Source organism: Polypterus senegalus, chromosome 13, assembly GCF_016835505.1.
Source record: "Polypterus senegalus isolate Bchr_013 chromosome 13, ASM1683550v1, whole genome shotgun sequence".
NCBI lineage: Eukaryota > Metazoa > Chordata > Cladistia > Polypteriformes > Polypteridae > Polypterus > Polypterus senegalus.
Genome location: NC_053166.1, coordinates 66,840,616 through 66,864,359, shown reverse-complemented (window position 1 = coordinate 66,864,359; position 23,744 = coordinate 66,840,616).

The following is a 23,744-nucleotide window of genomic DNA, read 5'->3' as shown; positions in this document are numbered from 1 at the left end:
AGTGACTGAATAGGCTACATGAAATGTTTAATATTATTTTATTTATTTATGAAACATGTATGTGAGTGGAATAATTTGTGTTTTTAAATGAACCTGTTGTTCTTTATTTCATGATACTGTATGTTTGTTAATGAATGTGTCTTGTTTTTACTTAATTTTAATATTTTTAGTGCATCTCTCACGCTCTGACAGTTAATCCTTAGCATTATGATAAGAGAGTGACTGAATAGGCTACACAAAATTTTTCATTGTTTTTTGTTTATGTAATGTATTCTTTAAAAAATGCTTGATAGAATTATGTGGCACTGAGACATTTTTTTGAGTATTTTGTCTATTGAAGAAATTCAGAGTGGTCCTTTTTTACCAACACTTCAAACTTTGTGGAAGAGTATTCAGCATTACCATCCAGACACTGACAGTGGCTGTGTACTGTAGATTCCAGACTCACACCTGAAATTGCAGACATGCACTGTGGATTCCACTGACAACTACTTTTTGTGGTTCAATGCTTTTTGCACATTTATTTTTATATGGATAGTATCGAAATACATGGTTTATTTATTTATGAAATGTTGTTCCACACTTTATCAGAGGTTGTCTTGAGACTAATATTTAAGAGTGAAATGTATGTGTAAATGCTGAATCTACATAAATTAAAATTCTAAAGCAAAATGGTGTTTGTTGGTTTTTTAAGTCTGTGCCTGTACAAGAAAACTGATGTATATTGTGTGGCTTGGGTTAGACTTGGGATTCCCGGTCTGAATAAGCCTGCCAGTCCGGCTCTGTTGATATCTGATTTGTCCATTGTCTTATTTTTGTTTCTCAAAGCGTTATTTCTTAAGTAGTGTATAAATTTCTTAACTTGATGATGTAATGGATTTTATTCTGTGTAAAGTGCCTAGGGATAAAGTTTGCTTTTTAAATTGCTATATATACAGTATTTCTATGTAATAGGAGGGGTCCAACGTGTTAACCCCAAGCATCCAGAAAAACACCAAGATATGTAAACAAAAATTGCTTAGTTTTCTGATAAACCACTCAAGGGAGGGAAAAACACACAGAGAACTGAAACAAACAAAGTAAAGTAAAAAATAAACAAAACTTGCTGACCACAATATGTCTTGACCCTCAGTCTAAGTGCTGGAGCATTTTACACTATTGCACAATACACAAGTACATCAAAGGACTCTCTTACTCTTGTGTTGTCTCTCTCTCTGGCCTTTTTCTTGTTCCATTTGGGCCATTGCACAAACTATCCTGCTGATTCTAGACTCAACATTAATAGTTATGATCCTACTACTTGTAGTCAACCCTAGAAATTACTTCCTAGATCAGGAGCTGCTCTACTCCTGCTATAAGGACACCAAGGCAGTGATTGGATTAGCACCTTCTGACATCAATAAATACATGAGCCTTCAGTAGTCCTTGAACAATGGGGTTTTTCAAGCAGCTTATTAAAGTTATAGAGTTGTTCTTCCTTACATTTTGGAACTGTGGGCTGAAGGTTCATGACTGGTCTTATGCCGGTTCACACTTTAAAAAAAGAGAAAGGTTCTACTTCTGTCTGTCATAAAGTCTACTAGCAATACAGCCCGGCTTCTATGGAGGAATATTTCGGACAAAAATAAATAAATAAATAAATAAATGTGTAAATAAATAAAAGTACTGTGACATGTGAGCATAAATAAATAAATGTGTCATGAAATGAGAGCCTAAATAAATAAATATGTCATGAAATTAGAGCATAAATAAATAAATGTGTCACGAAATATGTTTTTTGTTGCTTATTTATTTATTTCATATTGTCCGTAACATTCCTGCAAACCGTCATGAAATACGGCTTGAAATAAAACTGTCACTTTCACTCGTCAAAGTTGAGAGGGTGGGCTCTAACACGCCCTTTAGTTACTGATTGGTGAATCGAAGCACAAGAATTGATTAGAAAAATGCTTACTACTGCCGATGAAATGGATTCTGCCGAAAATATTACGTATTTCAGAGAGAGAATTGAAGATTTATCAGAAGAAATTATAATGGCGGCCCTTTTAGACTCCGATATAGATGAAACTATTTTTGAAATTATCGAAAAACAGGTGGAACGGACTCTACTACACTCCAGTTCAGGTGACACAGTTCCCTGCTCTGGACGTCCATCCTTTGACATTCCAGCAGAGTCAATAGAATACTCTACAGCTCTGATCAGTGGTAAAGTTGCTTGAAAAAGTAGCTACGAATATGCACCTGACTTTATACTCGTAAAACAAGGGTCAAATACTCAGTTCAAAATATTAGTTGGAGTTGCTTTGGGCATTCCATGTCAAAGTACCTAAACTAATACAGCCATTGCATCTTACCGTATATCAAACTGGCTCATTCGCCTTGTGATCGTCTTCTCCGATACAACCATATAGATCTACAATCTGTTGTACTTTTAAACATAACAGAAGGTGTTCTATAGAATCAGCTGGAATGTAATTTCTTCTGATAAATCTTCAATTCTGTGATAGGCCATCACAGTGCCCACCCACACATACATCCACATTTGCACTAACCTGGACCAAATATAAGCACACCATTTACACTAGCATGCCTCTCTTTAGGGAATTAGGCAGGAAAACTGGATCATGTAGAGGAAAACCCAAGCAGAAATGGGGAGAACATGCAAGGTCCACCTTAATAATAACTAGGATGAGATTTGAACCTAGGAAGTTTGATCTTTCATAAAAACATTAGGTATTGACTATAACTTTGGACAGGAACTGGTTCTAGTGCTGGAGTTTGCAAGAGTAGGCCCAGCAATGGTAAGCCATTCATGTCCCTGCATACATGCATGGTTTTCCTCACAGTGTCTGCATGAAAACCAAAGCTGGCACTGGGAAAACAAGCAAAGTTTGCTTCTACAACAACCAAAAGCAGGATTTGGAGCCATATATGTGACAGCACCACTAGTAGCCACAGTGCCACCAAAACTAATGCACTAGTATAGCTTTGGAGATATGAGTAAGAAAATTGTTAAATATTCTAATATAAAAATAATTATTTATTATTTCAAATTTAGCAACACAATAGGCATTGAAATTTCAGGATTCATTTTTGACAAGCTGATAATTATGTAATTAATGACACGTGTAGTATATGGCTTAGGAAATCTAAATTATATTACTAAGTCAAAGCCTAAAAAGTAGCTATGTTAATGTTCAGTGCAGTTTCTTTTAGTGTCATGAAAGAGCATAAAAATCTATAAAGAAAATATACTTTCAAAACATTTGGCTGTTACTGAAGATATTAAAGTCAGAACATGAGCATTTTTTGAACTTGCTGTAATATAGAATTCTTGTAAAATTGGTTCCAAACTCTGGTCAGAAGAGCTGCACTTGCTGTAAACAAATCCCTCCAGCCATTTTGTTAGTTGCTTACCAATTACTGCCGATAATGGAACATACTTCTTTTGCATTCATTTTAATTGACTTGCTTGTTAATAATCTGACCACTTAATCATTTCTTTGTTCCCTTTACTTGCAGCCAAGCAATAATGAGATGCAATGTGAACCAACAGATGAGCTGTGGTCTGTTCCTGAAAGCAAGATTAGTCTGAAATCCTGTTAAAGTAAATCAAGATACACAGATATTGGGCTATTTCTGATCCAGAAAACCCAGATTTAGCTAAACATGTGTTTCTGGAACAGATTACGCCAGAATTATTTTATGTATAAGGCTATATTGATAATTCACTAAGCCAACTTTCTGGTAAAGGCTCTGACTTTGTCAGTTCCAGAAAGAAAGATTTGACAAAATTTAGCTTATTTATGGGGAAACCAATGTTCTGAAACTAACCTACAAAAGAGCCTGTTTGATGAGAAAGATAAACATTTTGAAGCCACAATAATTAAGGAGCAGAGTATCCAACCATAAGATTAAAAGTTCTAAATGTCCTGTCAGAAATGCTGATTGCAGCTCCACTATTTAAAATTTTTAAAAAGTTGACAAAATGTCAAAAAATGTTGTTCCCCCTCCTAAACAAACAATCGACACAGGAATGCAACTCCTTCACCAGATTTTGCCTGGATTAACATAATCAGACCACAAATGAATGTTACCATTTTACATCTGAGACTTTAATATTTCTGGGGAACCTTCTGAAACATGACAATTTCAGTGTAGCACTCTGTGATTTTGAATTACCATCAAGGCAATCATGGACATTTCCTCTATTTTTTTTTTTAATGGCATGGCCTTCCACAACACTGCAGATTCCATATGGCATAGCAATCACAAAAGTGTGCCCAGCTTTGAAGCACCATCCACAGGGACACACACACAGGCTGTCTTTCTGAGACAAAAGCAAGTAACCACCATAAAAAAGGAATTCCACAGAGTCACAAGAAGGGCAATCAAATTTGAACATCTGAAGCATTTCTGAGCAATAATAACTGATATTAGACTTGCTGGTGGAATGATTTACCCATGTTCATCTCTTCTATGGAGTCCCTTTCCTTTTGAAGAAACACTCTGAAGACTCCCCTCATCCATGAATACCTATAGGCCTGCTTATTAATGCAGTTTCAATTTTATGTTCTGTAATGGAAAAAGGCTTGTGTATTGTGTTGTAGTTAACTTGACTGATGGTAACTCTTACTCTGCTAAACTGAAGGTTGATGCCCTCTCTTTTTCAAACTTGTAGTCCATGGCTGATTGCCTGTTCAATGCTCGATTCATAAAACCTGTTAGATGCTGCCAAGAATGTGTGTTAATCCGGATTAACATATCCAGGACTGCATGAGCTGATTCAAATCCAGTGTTCTGGAACTAGCTAAATAATGCCAAATCATGCCATAGAAATTATTTTTTTCGAGATCCAGGATAATCTAATCTGTCTTTCTGAAACAGACCCCAGCTAACTTTATCCTATTTGTGCCTGTATAGCTAGCTATCTCTATACAGTATATTAAAAAAAACCCTGGAAAGGAAATTTCCAGGGTGAGGATACGTGATCTTCTCAGAAGTTCTCGGAAGATATTTAAAAGACACGTGAGACAAAAAAGACTGGACACGGAGCGTCTCACGGGGACCGTAAACATGAGACTTGGTGCCAAGAAATTGTCCCAGGGCCGTCTCGCGGGGACGTGGAACATGAGATTCTTGAAAGACATGCCCCTCTTATCAAATAAGAGCACAGCCAGCAGTAGCACACACAGATCCTGTGCTCTCAGCAAAGAAGAAAGAGCTGCGCGGAAAAAAGAGACCTTTGGGAGAGAAAAAAAAGCAGATAAAAGATTATGAAAGCAGTGGAATTATAAAGGCTCAAACAAACGATGGCAAGATAAACATTGCAGAGAAAGGTACAGAATATGAAAGCAGTAAAATTCAAAAGTATTCGAATTTTAAGGCCAAGTTGAAGCCTTTCACTGTTAGGTCCGATTGGTGGAGGGCGTAATACAGCGCAGAAGACTGATATTGGGGTACTGACTGATGCGGTGGGGGGCAGGTGCTAGAAAGTTGTGTTTGGGGTTACAAAGATGGTGATTGTTCAAGAAGAGCTTTTGTGACACTTTATTACGTCAGTCACTACAGTATCAAAAAAAGATAGTAGAGATCGCATTAGCGCAAAGGTGATTAATCATCAGAACCAGGTGTGACTGAAAAAATAGCAGGACAAATCGAGGTCAGAAATAAAAGGAAAAGAGTGGAAAACAAAGTATTTTCGCCTTTGCATCATTCAATGCATAAAACGTAGATTTACACAATAATGGACCATACTCTATGAGAATCTGTGCTCCTGCACCAGTCAAAGCAACGACATGTTTCATTTCAAAGAATACACAATTCGGTCAGGTGTATATTTATGATCACGGAGAAGCGATGTAAATTTTAAAAGGCAACAAGAAGGTAATGTATATATTCCACGAATAACAATAGACACCAAGGGAGATCATGATATGACATATGACTTTGTTACAATGTGTCTCCAAATATGGAAACAAAATTCAATGCGATATGGAAGAAAAGGTAATTCCAAAGTATTGTTTTTAAGGAAGCTTTAAAGTAAAAGCAGTAAAATTCGAAAGTATTGTAGCGTCCCAGCCAAGTTCAAGCCTTTTTTGTTTTAAGTGACTGTTACGTCCGATTGAGGGAGGGCGGAGTACGGAACGGAAGACTGATAACGGGGTATTGATTGAAGGGGGTGCGAGACCCGGGGGAGGAGGGGTTGGAGTGGGTGCTAGAAAGTTTTGTTTGGGGTTACGAAGTCGGCGATTGTTCAAGTGACACTTTATTACGTCAGTCGCTACAGTATCAAAACAAAAGATAGTAAAGATCGCATTAGCGCAAACAAAAGGTAAATTAATCATCAGAACCAGGTGTAATTGAAAAAATAGCAGGACAAAGCGACATCAGAAATAAAAGGCAAAGAGCACAAAACAAAGTGTTTTCGCCTTCGCATCATTCAATGCACAAAACATAGATTTACACAATTATGAACCATACGCTATGAGATTCTGTGGTCCCGCAACAGTTAAAGCAACGATTCCAGAGAAGAAGAAAGAAACGCTTTTAAAATTGTATTTCCGATTAAACAAACTCTGAGGCCAAGGATCTGTGCTGGTATCCCAAAGGTTGCCGGTTCGAATCCCCGTCACTGCCAAAAGAGATCCTACTGTGCTGGACCCTTGAGCAAAGGCCCTTAACCTTCAATTGCTCCAGGGGTGCTGTACAATGGCTGACCCTGCGCTCTGACCCCAAGGGGTATGCGAAAACTAACAAATTCCTGATACGTGAAATTGTATAAGGTGAAATAAAGAACAAAAAAAAAAAAAACGTCAGAGAGACAAGATTGCGTTGGTTTGGACATTTGCAGAGGAGAGTTCCTGGGTATATTGAGAGAAGCATATTAAGGATAGAGCTGCCAGGCACGAGGAAAAGAGGAAGGCCTAAGAGATGGTTTATGGATTTGGTGAGAGAGGACATGTAGGTGATGGATGTGACAGAGCAACATGCAGAAGACAGAAAGATATGGGAAAACAGGTGCAGCTGTAACAAGAAGAAAAAGTAAAGGATATGATTGCTGCAAACAATAGGTGTATCTGTAATTGACATGAAATTGTCTTAATCTGTGAATCGCTACTCTTAGACAAACCAGTTATACTTTTAATCTTAATTTAACATCTACCAACCTTTAATATAAACTTGAACAATACTGCAAATCTAAACTACATTTTCACCAACGAATTGCATCATTTTAGTGTCACCATCAAGGTTAACTAGAGACATAAGGGGCCTGAGGGAAGATGTCATCTTGTTCCATTTAGCATAACAAATATATAGAACAACAAATGAAGTACTTTATAGAGTGTTAGCAAGAAATCTAAAACTGTGCATGCTGCTCACCTGTCTGTCAGGACACTGACACAAAGTCAAGCCAAAGGGGCACTTCTTGTCAAAAATATGATTCAGCTGTTCACATGCCTTGTTATAGCTACAGCTTACTATATGGACCACACATGGAACTTCGATCCAGAATCCCCAAACATATTTTTCTTCACCTCCACTAGAATCTAAAAACAAAACGTTCATTTAAAAAATTTCTGGATAAAGCTATTTTAGTTACATTTAGTATGACAACTGAACAAAATATTAAAATAGAGTGAACAATGCATCCCTGTGGTGATTTCCTTTTGCATTAAAAAAGAAAGTTACATTAATCGTTGCATTAAATTTAAATGACACGCTTTAGAATGTGCCTAATTTCTATTTTTGCGGTTGTTTACTCAAAGAAATCAATGCAACCTCTGAACCTAGTAAAAGATATTTCCAGAATCTCAAACTACTTTCTTAATTAAATATTGTTGAAATGCAGCAATTGGTTGTTTTCAACAGTATTTACATTTTTTGTGTTAAATAAATAAGCCATGGTTCCACTTTTTGTAGCTATTTACTGCTTTCTAACATAAGAAGCAGGTGCAAGTTTTGTGCTGTCCGCTCTTTTAATCTGTGTTGTCCCTGTCTGTTGCCTTTCTTGTCATCAATTCTCCATTCAGGGTGTAATGCACAGGATAACCTATTCATATATTGCATAATATGTGTATGCGAGGGTGTCGTAGTGGTAGCGCTGCTGCCTCGCAGTTAGGAGGCCTGGGTTCGCTTCCCGGGTCCTCCCTGCGTGGAGTTTGCATGTTCTCCTTGTGTCTGCGTGGGTTTCCTCCCACAGTCCAAAGACATGCAGGTTAGGTGGATTGGAGATTCTAAATTGTTCTTGGGGTGTGTGTGTGTCCCGTGGTGGGTTGGTGCCCTGCCAGGGATTGGTTCCTGCCTTGTGCCCTGTGTTGGCTGGGATTGGCTCCAGCAGACCCCCGTGACCCTGTGTTTGGATTCAATGGGTTGGAAAATGAATGGATGGATGTATGCTATATAGGGAGACAGCAGTGGCTTAGAGGGATCGTTACTCCCTCACAACAAGAGGGCTGGCAGTTCATATCTTGTGTCCTCCCTGTGTAAAGCCTGCATTTTCTCCACATACCTGTGTGGGTTTCAGTCTGATGTTGCTGTCAAACACTCTTATTCCCAGTTAAAAAGTCTCAGTTTGCCTTTTTGAATGCAGCATCTGCAATCTTATCTTATGAGATGATCAACACCAGACCATGTAAAACCCAGGGTCATTTCTTGTTCTGACAAGGACATTCAAATTCTGAATAAAGGACCATAAATCAAGGATGAGTAACATTGATGGACAGAACTTTGTACCAGTGGTCAACAAAGAGGATAGGCGTATGTGCACCCAAGAAGCCAATTAAGAGACCTTTATTCTTCCCTATAAAAGCCATTGTAACATTGTTCCTTTCTCTTCTGGCTGATAACTTTGTCTGTCCATATCCAGAACCTATAGCCGATTGGGTGTGACGGCAACAGAGGTTGAAGCAATCCCTATACACCAGAGAAACTCTGCTGAACTGTAACAATGGAATACTTATCTGTATTAGAGTTTGAATAAGGTTTCCATTAGTCCAGCCTTGCTGAGGAGTAGCAAGTGCACAAGCTAGAGAGAGAGAGACAGAGAGACTGTAGGCAAACTATGCATTTGTTTTTGCTGAAAAAGCAACTGACTGATCCTTCACCCCATTACCTACTGTATGTAAATATACTGTACCTTGGGTGGACAAGTTAAACCACTCTCTTTCCTCTGTCACGCACATGTGCCTGAGAGGCAGCCAAAGGGTTCAAATCGAGGTATTGACACACAAGACACGGGGTTGGCACTGAGTATCAATGCCACTTCTCTTTCTACAGAATTTATGAGGAACAGTCCAACCAAATCTGTCATTTCTGCCTATTCCTGACCCTCTTCTGGCCTTCACTGGTGACATCACTACCGGCACCCAGAGATGATCTCATGCCACTTGCTTTTTCTGCAAACACGCCCTTCCTGTCTCCCTGCTATAAAAGCCTGTTGTTTTCCCTTCTAATAATGGAATACAAACTCTTTGTGACTTGTCCTGTGTTTTCTTATACATCTACAAAATGTACAGCAATTGACCCAGCAGCATACACAGTGAGACCAAATTGCAATATGGTCTATTGCCAGGTATGATGTGTTGCTGGATTTCTTTGCATTTATTGTATATGAAGTCATAAGTTAAATACATAAAATGGAGATGTGTTTACTTGAAATGCCCAAGTAAACATTTCATGTAACTTCACAAGAATTTGCAGTTTTGCTGTCAACAGCTGTCACTTTGTAGTAGTAGTGAAGTGAGAAAACATATTTGAAAATAAAATATACTGATATAGAGATTACATGCCTGAGCAAAAAGTAATTGTTAATTAATTATTTATGCTTCGAAAGGTTGTCAATAAAGCAATGAATACCTTGTACAATGGAGTTGATCTCAGTTTATTGCAAGCTTGACAAAAGTGTCTGTAGTCTTTAAAGTGGTGAAAAATAATGTATTTGTATATTTGTTATACTACATTTTTTTAATTTATTTTTGTTTTTGTTTAAATGTATTTATTAGTTTTACCTTCACAGCTAAAAACACAATAATATTGTGAGAATTATTTGGTGCTAGAATATTTTTAAATATTTTCCCCTTCCTCTCTCCTTTCCTCTCTTTTACGTTGTCACAAAAAAGATCGTTAAAGACACGCACTCTTTTTGTTTTTAACAATTCACTTGTCATATTGATGAAGAATCACTCGCTTTCTTGTGTTGCGCTATGATGCCTGCCAAGTATGTGTTTTTCAACTTTGACTTTGCATCCATCCTTTTAAATTGCTCCTAATCTCAAATACAGTTTCTGTGGTTTTTGGGGCTACTTCTCAGGTGTTTTTATTTTGTTCGTTTATCTGTCACTTTGCAGTAGTGAGAAACTCTTTAGAAAATAAAATACACAGAAAGATTCACCTACTACTTACTGTTTTTGTGTAGAGGCTCTTCATGCTTTGGTGACTCTTAAGCTTTGACATTATATACCAATTTTCTGTGGTTCCTACAGCACAACAGTTAGGTGCAGCCCAAACAATGAATCATGCCCAGGGGTCCCTTCCACCTTAAGCCTGCCGCAGTTCCCACACTGACATGCTGAAGAGCTCCCCCACTGTAGAATTCTCTAGATGGCTCCTGCGCGATTAAAGGTTGCCCTATGGGTGTATCTTTGCTCCTGGCCAGTTACATTAGCTGTGAGAGTGAGAGCCCAGGAGTCCAAGTATGATGGCAAATTCAAGTCTGCTAGTGGTGAGCAGTTCACTTCCCGGGTCCTCCCTGCGTGGTGCTTGCATGTTCTCCCCGTGTCTGCGTGAGTTTCCTCCAGGGCGCTCCGGTTTCCTCCCACGGTCCAAAGACACGCAGGTTAGGTGGATTGGCAATTCTAAATTGCTCTTAGTGTGTGCTTGGTGTGTGGGTGGGTTTGTGTGTGTCCTGTGGTGGGTTGGCACCCTGCCCGGGATTGGTTCCTGCCTTGTGCCCTGTGTTGGCTGGGATTGGCTCCAGCAGACCCCCGTGACCCTGTGTTCGGATTCAGCGGGTTGGAAAATGGATATATGGTGGTGAGCAGAAGAGACATGAGGTTGTCAGTGAGGAACTGAGTGCATGAGCATCTCTAGGCAATAGGGTGAGAGGATGCAGTGAACGGAGTCAACAAAGAGTTGCTAATGTCATCGGCAGTCAAGCAGCGATAGAGGGGACGGGGGACAGATCACAGACTGAAGGGCTTCGTTGTGTTGCTAACAAAGATTGCTGCTGTGGTGAAAAGGACGTGAGATATCTGCTTTTCCGATTGTTTTAATTATGTTTTATTAATTTACTTATTGCACTTCTGATGACTCTTTGTTTACAAATGATCAATTGAAGTGCCTCATTTGCACTGTGACACTTGTTTTTAAAAAAAAATGCATTTTTGGCGCCTTCAACTCTGCTGTTATCTTCTCACTTGCCCTAGTCCATCCATGGTTACAAACTACTAGAAGTGCCGACTGAAGTGGCACCCATAGTTGTGGGAGTTAGGTTATCAAAATCATTTGCTTAATTTGTCAGTATGTATATAAGTGTAAACAAGACTGCCTTGTGATAGACTAGAATCCTGTTTTAAGATTCATTTGACTCTGGCTATTGAGATGGGTTCTAGCTTCCTGTGATCTCAAACAATAATACCTGAATTAGGAAATAGTTGACTTGATGGGTTTAACAAAAAAACAAGAAAATGTACTGTACAAAAACAATATATGTCACAAAATCATGACTTCAGGTCAGTTGTTGGTGTGATCTCCATGAAATATGAAAAATGTATAGATACATTAAAAACACTTCCATAGATAGACATTTTGGTAAATGCACAAAAGCCTTTATTTAGCAGGAACATTAAACTACTAGCTTTACTGATTATCACTTTCCCAAAATCCAGTCAGAGGAATCTCCTTGTTACTTTAAAGAAAATTTGATGGTCAAGCAAGCAACACTCTGCTTTCTACTCGTTAACTTGACAGTAATGCTATAATCTCCAGCATATATGAAACGAGGAATGCTTGGTTTTGGTATCTTAATGGTGGTTTTTGGAATGCTGACTTCACCCTGTTGAAAACAATACATTACTTTTAATTACATTGCTTATCACACCATTAATTCAGTTGAGGGTTGTGAGTGGCTAGACACAATCCTGTCATCACTGCATGAATCACAGAAAACAGCCCTGGAGAGCACACCAGCCCACCACAGTGTCCACTCATGCATGCACCAAGGCCCATACTCACATGGAACCTTGAATCTTAAGATTCACCAACATGCATGTCTTTAGGGATGAGGGAGGCAAAACTGGAGCACACAGAGGAATATCCATTCAGATATTTGAAGAAATCCGTATGGACAAAGATGAAGCATGGGACTTAAAGTTTCAACAGAATCTTGGTAAAAACTTTTAAGTGTGGAAGACCTCATTTGGGTTTATTTTATCTAATACTCTGTGGTAGTTTCTCTAAGAACCAGAACAGAATAAAATGGGCTTAAGATTGTGTTATATTATATTATGATGTGTAATTACATTATTATGTGGGACAGCACTGGGTGCAAGGCATGAAAGAGCTCTGATCAAGTCACCAGTGCATCACAGAGTCCATACTGTACATGCACACATTAACACTGACAATTACACAAGGCATCCCAAAGATGTAGAGTTATGAGAAATTAAATGGAATACCTGCTGGAACATTCACACAAACAAAAGGAGAGCATGCAAATTCCACGTGGCAATGGAGCGAAAGCAAAAATCAAGCTACAACAAGGGTGTCAAACTTATCTTTTCAAAGCAGACCACTTCAATGTTATCCAAAATATTTTACACATGACATTCAATAACTGTCAGTTTTCACAAAGACCTTCTTTAGCATTCATTTTCATATTTTATCTATATTTAATTAATCTGCAATATATTACAGCTAATATTAAAATGTGTCCGCCCTCATTAATCTCTGCAGTACAGCACACCGCAGCTACTAGTCTGGAATTAAAATCAGAATGGGCTGCTTGCAATTATTCAACAAGAAAAAGTAATAAGAAAATATTAAGAAATTTAGTGTTTTATCATGACAGTCTCACAATGGATATTGTAGGTCAACTTTACACGAGCTGCTGCCACTTTTTAAAGCTGCACAAGTGTCAGGGCTGACCACTGGTACTCCTGTGGCTTACCTATGACTAGTGCCAAAGTCTTACATGAATCGTTTGTCTTTTCCACTGATTTGATTGTTGTATGTGAAGGGAAAATGCATTTGTTAAATATGAATAGCACTAATGGAAACATTCCAGTGCTGAATCTGGAGGATAACAAAGTAGTTTCTGCAATTATGTTATATAAAAAGTCTGCACTAAATTATCCATCTATCCATTCCACTATATCCTAACTACAGGGTCACGGGGGTCTGCTGGAGCCAAACCCAGCCAACACAGGGCGCAAGGCAGGAAACAAAACCCGGGCAGGGCGCCAGCCCAACACAGAGCGCACACACACACACTAGGGACAATTTAGAATCGCTTATGCACCTAACCTGCATGTCTTTGGACAGTTGGAGGAAACCCCACACAGACATGGGGAGAACATGCAAACTCCACGCAGGGAGGACCCGGGAAGCGAACCCAAGTCTCCTTACAGCGAGGCAGCAGCGCTACCACTGCGCCATCATGCCGCCCCTAAATTATTTAGTATTTTAAAAATTAATTTAGTTTTTTTATTTTCAGAAATCCGTAATCATTTCATGAATAATCTCTCTCTCTGTATATATAATATCCAATGTCTGTCTGTCAGTCTCTCTGTATGTCCGTCTGCTTTTCACGAGAGTACCACTTAATGGATTTAGATTGGGTTTTTTTCTATAATTTGCCTCAACATTCCGGTTGATTTTGCGGCTTCCCTCATTGTGCTATATATCATAGTTCACTTGTGGTACCGATTTATTTGCATGAATCTGAGAAAGATGTAGCAGGCCAAGGGGAGGGTGAAGCATGATATCCGGAGTGGGCAGCCGGACAGGGCTCTCCTCACTCACGCACTAACTTCCGTTCGGATCAGTTTACTGCAGGGATTTGGAGTGTACCTTGCCTGTACTTAGCTTGTGATACCCGTTTGTTTATTGAATTTTAAAATTTGTCCTGTTTCACTACTATGCAGGCAGAGCCGCAGGGGACAGATAGTTTAATACTAAAGCCAAGTGAGCAACTTTTGTTATCAAAAATATCTGCAGTGGCAACACATTTTATGTTATGAGTAAGAAATTCAGGCACAACTAAAAAAAAAACTGTGGTATTTAATTAAAACACATAGGCTGTTTTTGAAATGGCTTTTTACATTTCTTTTGGCTTTAAAAAAAGTGTAAAAGTATAGCAGCAAATATAATTTTGTTAGTAAATGTAAGTTAGAAAAAGCACCTGTCCAGACTGCAGCAAAAGTAAAACAGCACAAGTCATGGTCTGTGTAAGAGGTCCCTAACATATTCTTATGATTCTCTGGTTGGACCTTAGAAGAATAAAGGTTGAGAACTACTGTGGTAGAGCACATGTACCTGCCAGAAAACACTGCAGCCATCAGTGAGTTAGGTGAGCAGTAAATTTTTGTTAAAAGGGCAATACATCCTAATTAAAATAAGAGAAAAGTGAAGTCAGAAGTAAAATTAATTTTAGAAATCACAACTTTATGAAAAATGTCCAGCAATAGACTGTAGCTCTATCCAGGGTGGATTTGTGCCTTGTGCCAGGATAGCATAGTTTGATGAATAAGTAAAACATGTTTTCTTTCTTTGGATTTTTATTATCCCAGATTTGCAATTACTAGCTGAAAAAACTGTTGTAATAAAATAACTGTAACAAGATAGACATTGTTAAGTTTACCAGATATGTTCTATCTACAATTGTTAAGCACCTATAGAGATGTTTCACACATTGTCTCTTGCTCATACAGGATATGACTTCTATTAATGAGAAATTGTATTCATTTGTATTTCTTAACCAAAACATTTACTGTTTTTAGTCTTAGTTTAAGTTTTCCCATGTTAAATATAAAGTCTATTAGTTTGGTAAAATCAAAAGCACATTTGTACATTAAAAAACTATTATCCTTTTTCTTCTTATTGTCACCATGGGTGAACATTAACTAGAGGGATGTGAGACTGGAGAAAAGAAAGCATACTGTCTTTTCATTATAACAAATATCTAAAACCACAAAATAAGCACAGTACACTGTGTCAACATGTATTACGAAAACCAGCATGATAGTTACCTGTTTAAAACGACATGTCTTGGCAGTAATATGATGAATCACAGCACATATGTCATTATAGAAGCAGCTCCCAATTTTATTCTTGCATGGTATTGTAATCCAGCGTCCAAAAACTTTTTTCTTCACTTCCAGTTGACTCTAAAAGCAGAGAATTTATTAAAAAAAAGTTCTACATATGACTATTTAATTTATGAATTTGTTTTTATCTTAACTATATTCTTTCAACTGATTGTTCTTTTAAAGTTACTGAAAAGATTAAATTAAGCATAAGACTGAACAGTGCCTCCTTATAGTGATTTGCTTTGTCTTTAAAAAGTTACATTAAGATTACATCCAGTTTAAGTAACAAGCTTCAAGAGATGCCTACTTTGTATTACTGGGGATCTCACAACAACTGTAGGTGCAACGAAATCAATGCAGTTGCTGCTTAGAAAAATATATCTTGACAATCTCAGACTACTTTACTAATGAAATATTATTTCAAAATGCAACAATCAGATAGGTTCAACAATGTTAACTCAAATGATAGTGCAATATGTATTGTATGAACTGTATCGGCATTGGCATTCAATCAATCTGTTCTCTCTGTACCTTTTATCTAGTTCAGGGTCACAGATATTTCCTGTAGGAATTCAAAAGGAGATTAAGGGCCATGCTTTGGAATTTTACAAAGTATTTATCTATTCATCCATTCCTTTAATGAACCCAGTTAACCCAACTTCATTGCCACATGGAGCTGGTGCCTATTACAGCTATACATTTTTAATCTATTGATTTTTGATTCTCTTTTTGCACTCTGTATGCTTAATTCAACAGTCGATATCTAGCATCATATTAAAAATAACCAAAATGGAATCAGTAAACTTTTCAAATTTGCTCTCTAATTGTGCACCTCACCTTTGCCTCGTCATCATCTGCTGGCCTTCCTGACAGACTGACATTGCACACTGGCACTCATTCATAGTTCAAAGATGCACATACTATGTGATTTCTGAGAAGTCATTAGTGTGTGATCTTACCTGAATTGTGGAATTTATATCTTTTTTAAGATTTCCTTTGAGAGAAAACGTGACAGATCCAGGGATGGTTATCACACTTGGAAAGGAGAGTTGGGTAACCACAAAGAGATCATTCTTGCCACAATTTGACCAGCTTGCAGGTACTTCATTAAGCTTAAATAAATCATATAATTAATGGCATTTATTTTTAAAATTATGTTTAATTACAATTAAAATAAATCAAAGTTCCCAAGATCAAAGTCACCAAAAATAAAGTATCTCAGTTTATTAGCTCCATAAGTATATTTATAAAGGTTGAAGTCTAAATTACAAATGGTAAAATATACAGTAATTTTATTAGTCACTGTTTAAATGTTGACATGGAACAGTGTTTCTTATTTTTTAGCATACAATATAAAACAAAATAATTAAAGTTATACTTAGAATATCAGTTGATAAAGAGAGACCAAATCTGGTAAAGTAAAGACTCAAGTAGTGATACATGTCATAAGTCTGGGTTTAGATTGGTTATTAATTAAATGCTTCCACAAAGAAAATTTAATATTTAAATATTTAATGAAATATATATACTGTTACCATATTCTAACATTGTCAATATATAGAGAATAACCATCCATCCATCCTTTAGTGAACTTGTTTAATTCAGTTCATGGATGAAGGAGAGCAGAGGCTATCCTGGCAGCATCTGGTGCAAGTCAGGAACCAGGATGGGGTTTCCAGTTTATCACCGTGCATACTCAAACACACATTGGTCCAATTTAATTTCACGATAAACTAGTAAACATATGTTTGAATTGTTAGATGAAAATCAGATTATCTGTGTAAGACCACCCATTGAAAGGGAGAATATTCAAAGTTCATAAAGACATTATCCATACCAAGAGATAAACCCCAGGGCTCTGCTGCTATGAGGTGGCAGAGCTAACCACTGCTCCACTATGCTGGCAGTATTTAGTATATGATAATCCATCCATCCATCCATTTTCCAACCCACTGAATCTGAACACAGGGTCACGGGGGTCTGCTGGAGCCAATCCCAGCCAACACAGGGCACAAGGCAGGGACCAATCCTGGGCAGGGTGCCAACCCATCGCAGGACACACACAAACATACCCACACAACAAGCACACACTAGGGCCAATTTAGAAACGCCAATCCACCTAACCGGCATGTCTTTGGACTGTGGGAGGAAACCGGAGTGCCTGGAGGAAACCCACGCAGACACGGGGAGAACATGCAAACACCACGCAGGGAGGACCCGGGAAGCAAACCCGGGTCTCCTAACTGCAAGGCAGCAGCGCTACCACTGAGCCACCGTGCCGCCCATATAATAATAATAATACTTTTGCTGTAAGACTATATATCAAGAATTAGACAGGTAATTAACTATGCAAGAGTGTCTCTTCATTTTTTATAGTTACCCCAAATCTCCTAACTTGTCTTAAAATTCAAATCTCACAGTGTCTACTTACCTTAACTTTGTTGACACCATCTGGTCTGGTGTTGCCCAGTTCAAGAAGGCAGCAGAACCCACAGACAAAAACCCAGAAGCACAACATGACCATTGTGACCTCAAACAAGGAGATATCATTGCAGAATAAAGGCAAATCTTTTTATAGCATTCACCTGCACTTGTTCTACATAAACTGGAATGACAAATGATTCACTTGAAAAGTTTTGTGCAAATAAAACATCTCCACGTGAATTACATCAAAGGTTTACAAATATTTAAAGTTATCTGGAATTCACCGCAGTTCCAAAGAATGTTTACTAAAATTAATCATCTTCAGAAATAACAGAAGTATGGGCACCAATGTGCAGAAAAGGCAAAAATGAAAATTTACAGTATAGGATGCAATGACACATACGGTACCTGACCAAAAATGCGCTGATAAGCATTTACAGTGGACATATTGTTCATAAAGCATGTTCCCTAAATTATAAAGTAAAAACAACCCAGATATTACAATTTTAAGAATCAAGGAAATGAAAACACGGCTATATAATTGCTTATTATTTGTTATTATAAATTTCTGCAGTTCATTCATTCTCTTTACTTATTTGGTCATAATTAAGATCAAAGGTTTTGACTGAGGACCACTTTGTTACAGTCAGATATGTTAGAACACCTGCAATCAGGGAAAAAAACAGGATATTAATCACATAGTGTACACTGTCTTACATGTTCATTCTGTTGGTTTATGAGCGTTTACACTTCTTTTTTGCACATATGCAATATTGGTTTCATACATATGAAATCATATTAGTCTGTATGTGTCTGTCATTGGTTTATTTTTGTGTGTTCTTGGTTTGTGATACTGGCTTGAGTGCACTGCATGCATACTGTATGATGTTGACTTAAATGTTAGGACTTTGTGCACACAAGAAGACAACAGCAACATGTCCAGCCCTACCTTAATAACTCAAGGCTCTTCACTCTTTCTGGAAGGGTGAAGCCTTAAGTTGTACCACAGTAGGAACTCTGTGGTCTAAGGTGTGGCCTACAATATGAGGCTTGAGTGGCCTTTCTATTCCAAGGTGTAATCTAGTGCTGGATCATAACAACAGTTGACATTTAAGTCAATCCTCACTAAAGGAAAGAGTGGTGCACAAGCAAGAGAGACTGTAAATGAATACAAAAACCTGACTGATCACCACCTCACAGCAGACTTATCTTGTGCTACCAAAAGAGGAGCACTATGTGAAACCTCAATATGTGAAAAGCAAAGTGAGAAAGACCAAGACACAAAGCACACTCAGCAATTTGTCCTTTCACTTGTGCCAATGAATGGTTTCTTCATGGTGCCTGAAGAGTAGAACCCTGAAAAGAAAGCAACATCTTCATCCCTGGAGACAGTTAGTACCATATACACTTGAGTATCGCTGCTTTATATTTTTGCTTCTCTGATTAATATAGCCTGAAACTTCATAGTCAGGTAAATCAAGTGAACACATTTGTTTGTGTATGTTCTTGTTACTTGTGTTACCTGAACTGAAAGTAACTGTCTAGATTTCTTGTTTTCCTTTCCTAGGATGCTTTTTTCTAAAATTTGAAAACTCCAGTTTTATATTTTAGACTTGTTAAATATTTGCATTGTTAGGATCTTGATGTTATCAATAACCACCTTGAGGTTTTATTGTTTACCTATGTCACACACTTTTGCCAATCTGGTGGTCTCAGTTGGTGGCACGGCAGCTTGCATAGTTTTCACCATCTTATATTGTCCTTACATTACAAACAAACTGTATATTTTTTTATTACAGGGAGTGTCTTATTTGTTGAATAGTTCATTGCCGAGTTTGAAATACAAAGTGAACAAGTCAAAGTTTATTTGTGTGTACATTTGTTCATTTCATAAAGTTTATATCATACTCTGATTCTGCCTTTCCACTTAAATGTGAGGCAGGGATATCTCACATGTCAAATACTCAATCTACATAACGTGATGAAAAATACAGATTCAAAGAACAGATAAATGGTTAGATATTAATGATAGTTTTGACCATCTCATATTATCATGTTATGGACAAACTGTACAATTTTTTTATTACAGTGAGAGTGTTCTTTGTTGAATAGTGTATTGCTAAGGTTTAAACACAAACAGGAAAAAGAAACTTTATGTGTACTTTTGTATGATTTCATAAAAATTATATCTTATCATAGTTCTGCCAATCCACTTGAATGTGAGGCAGAGATACATGGCAAATATTTTGGATCTACAGAACATTTGATGAATAATGTAAATTCAAACAAGAGAAATGTTTAGATATTAATGATTTACATTATCTTAAACTGCAAAAACTCAGATTAAATATGCTCACAAAATCCAGATTTTATTTGATTTCTTTATTTATTGTGTGGTTGTGTTTTTTGCTTGATATGATATCAAGCTATGATATCAGTGATGTTACAGCCGGACTGACATTTACAATTAGCAGGAGCTTTCCCAGTGGCCTGCTGCCTTACCTGCCCTGGCATTCAGAGCAACCAATGAAATAAACTAAAGGTGAAATTATATAATCTTATTATACTGGAAAAGGCATTATTGCTCTGTAGTGGGCACAAATCTTTTCAGTTTAATGTTGGAGGGGTTCTTTTCTGGTTTATATTTGGATGGTTTCTTGTTTTTGTTCAAGTCAGGTTTTGACTTTGTGTGAGTCTCGCACTCTGACAGTTAAACAGGAGCGCTATGATGAGAGGTGCGAATGTCTGGTGCTTTTGTGATTAAACATATATGAAGGTTGTTTAAAAGTTTATCATATACTTTGAATTAAATTTGGATGTTGTATAGATTTTGGTATTTGTTAATGTGTTTTTATTTTAATGTACTTTATTTTTGATTAAAATGTTAATGAAGTGTAGCACATGATCACATTTTAAATGTTTTTTCCTTTTTCCCTCAGAGTGACTGAATAGGCTACACGAAATGTTTAATATTTTTTTTATTAATGAAACTCGTACTGTATGTGAGTGGAATGATTTGTGTTTTTAAATGAACCTGTTGTTCTTTATTTCATGATATGTTTGTTAATAAACGTGTCTTGTTTTTAATTTATTTTAATATTTTTTATTCTCGCGCTCTGACAGTTAAGCCTTAGCGCTATGATGAGAGAGTGACTGAATAGGCTACACAACATGTTTCATAGTTTTTTGTTTATATAATGTATTCTTTAAAAAATGCTTGACAGAATTTCTAGTGTGAGAAAAGAATAGAATTGACGTACAGAAACCAGTTTAGAACAGGATAAGAGACTGAGAACACCTGTGTTCAAGGCTGAGAAGCTAAAAGAACGATACCACACAGAGAAGATGGCTCTGGAAGGCACATAACAAAACCAACTGGATTGGGGAATCAGCAGAAAGGAAACAAAAGGCTTTTGCTTTAAGCAAGGTCACACTGATGTAATGCATGAAGAGAAACACTAGTATATTTAGGCATTAGCAATAAATATTAAAAGAGTATTGTAGAAATGAACTTTAGTGTAGAAATTAAGAGAAATCAAGCATGCCAAGCAATGATTAAATGAAAGCATATACTATATTTCTTTTTAATTAAAGCTTAGCTTTAGGCCACCATTATAGCATTGCATTAAAGGCTAGAGGAGGAAGTGACACCATGAAAGACTAAATATGGAATAAAGAACATCTGTCCAGTTGTAGAACCAATCAAGAATAAGCAAAACAGAAACTGGAGTGAACAATAGACAGTATAGCCAGGTGCAGAATTAGCTAATTGTACAAGGTCAAAAAGATAAGAAATTGTTATAAAAACTTCGATTGCTGCAATGTTCAGGGCTCAGCTCAGTTTGGCCGTATTCGGTTGAGTCCTTGTTATTTTTTGTGTTGTTTATTGCAATAAAACTTTAAAACTCTGTCTGTCTATCCCAAGTCCTAATAGCCTTTATTTTTAGGTAAAAAGCCTTCTGATGATGAATTTTTCGCCACGACACTGTACAAGAAAACAGATGTATATTGTGTGGCCTGGGTTAGATTTGGGATTCCCAGTCTGAATAAGCTTGCCAGTACGGCCCTGTTGATATCTGATTTGTCCATTGTCTTACTTCTGTTTCTCAAAGCGTTATTTCTTAAGTAGTGTATACATTTCTTAACTTGATGATGTAATGAACTTTATTCTGTGTAAAGAGCCTAGGGATAAAGTTTGCTTTTAAATTGCTATATATACAGTATTTCTATGTAATAGGAGGGGTCCCACGTGTTAACCTCAAGCATCCAGAGAAACATCAAGATATGTAAACAAAAATTGCTTAGTTTTCTGATAAACTACTCAAGGGAGGGAAAAACACACAGAGAACTGAAACAAACAAAGTAAAGTAAAAAATAAACAAAACTTGCTGACCACAATATGTCTTGACCCTCAGTCTAAATGCTGGAGCATTTTACACTATTGCACAATACACAAGTACATCAAAGGACTCTCTTACTCTTGTGTTGTCTCTCTCTGGCCTTTTTCTTGTTCCATTTGGGCCATTGCACAAACTATCCTGCTGATTCTAGACTCAACATTAATAGCTGTGATCCTGCTGGGGCTACTTGTAGTCAACCCTAGGAATGACTTCCTACATCAGGAGCTGCTCTACTCCTGCTATAAGGACACCAAGACAGTGATCATATTAACACCTTCTGACATCAATAAATACATGAGCCTTCAGTAGTCCTTGAACAATGGGGTTTTTCAAGCACTTTATCAAAGTTATAGAGTTGTTCTTCCTTACATTTTGGAACTGTGGGCTGAAGGTCAAAAACTGGTCTTATGAAGGTTCACACTTTAAAAAAAGAGAACGATTCTTCTTCCGTCTGTCATAAAGTCTACTAGCAATACAGCCCTGCCTCACATACTCTCTAAGGCAGGGCTATTCAATTAAGTTGGGCCAGATTTTCAAACCAAGAAATTTAGCTGGGCCAGACATTTTTAGCAGCAGTTAATGACAAATTTTAAATCAACAGAAATGAATGTATTTAAAAACTAGTATTGTTTATTCATTGTTTCCCTTTTACATTTGGTCACAAATCAAATGTATGTTTCTATTGTATAGCAGTTAGAATAAGAGCAGCTCACTACTCAAAACAGTTCTTACCACTGTGTCAACAAAGCTATTATGCCAGTGTTGTACCCTAAACCAATTTCTTTTTCTACGGTAATATTCTTGAGTAAAAGTGCACTTGTTTTGCTATATTTGTACCTGTTGTGAAATTGTTTATTTGATATTTGGACTTCAGTCTTCATACATTATACACTTCATGTGTACATTTTGTCAATTATTACTAAAATATGAAAAACGTTTCTCTTTTAGTCATGTGTTCAATTATACCTGCCTTGCAGTTCATCCTACAATTTACACAGATCACTGTAGACATGGAACACACATGAAATGTATGCATTCCAAATGACGATATCTTATTTACCCTATACAACTCCAGGCACCACACGCGCATATAAGGAGCCTTGACTTGAGCTGGGAGAACTTTTTGCCTGAGATGATCTCCGGCGGTGGGGGGATAGGATAGCTTGCTGCTTGTGCTGATAGACACATTTACAAAATACAAGATACTGATGGATATTTGCAAATGGATTTAAGGTGGGCCGGGATTACGAGTTTTTTCGTTGGCTTCAGGAATTCTAGTGTTAAATGGGTGGTCATGACAGGCAAGGGTTTTTTCTTTTTTTCATAGAACTATTTCATTCACACAGTTTTAATCAGTCATATGACAGAGGTTAAATTTAAGTTCCATGACAAAGCCTTTCCTGTTAAAATTGTTTCCACGCCCCCCCAGAAGAAAACTACCTCAGTAAATGCAAGGCACCACGTATGACATGAATGTAGATTAGTACATTTATTTTAATAATTTGTCTTTAAAATGTCATTGTGCAGAGTTCTTCTTCTTATATAATATGGTACCGTGGCTGTCCGTTTTTCTGTCCAGGATTTTAAATCGTCTGTAGTTCGCAAACTGTTT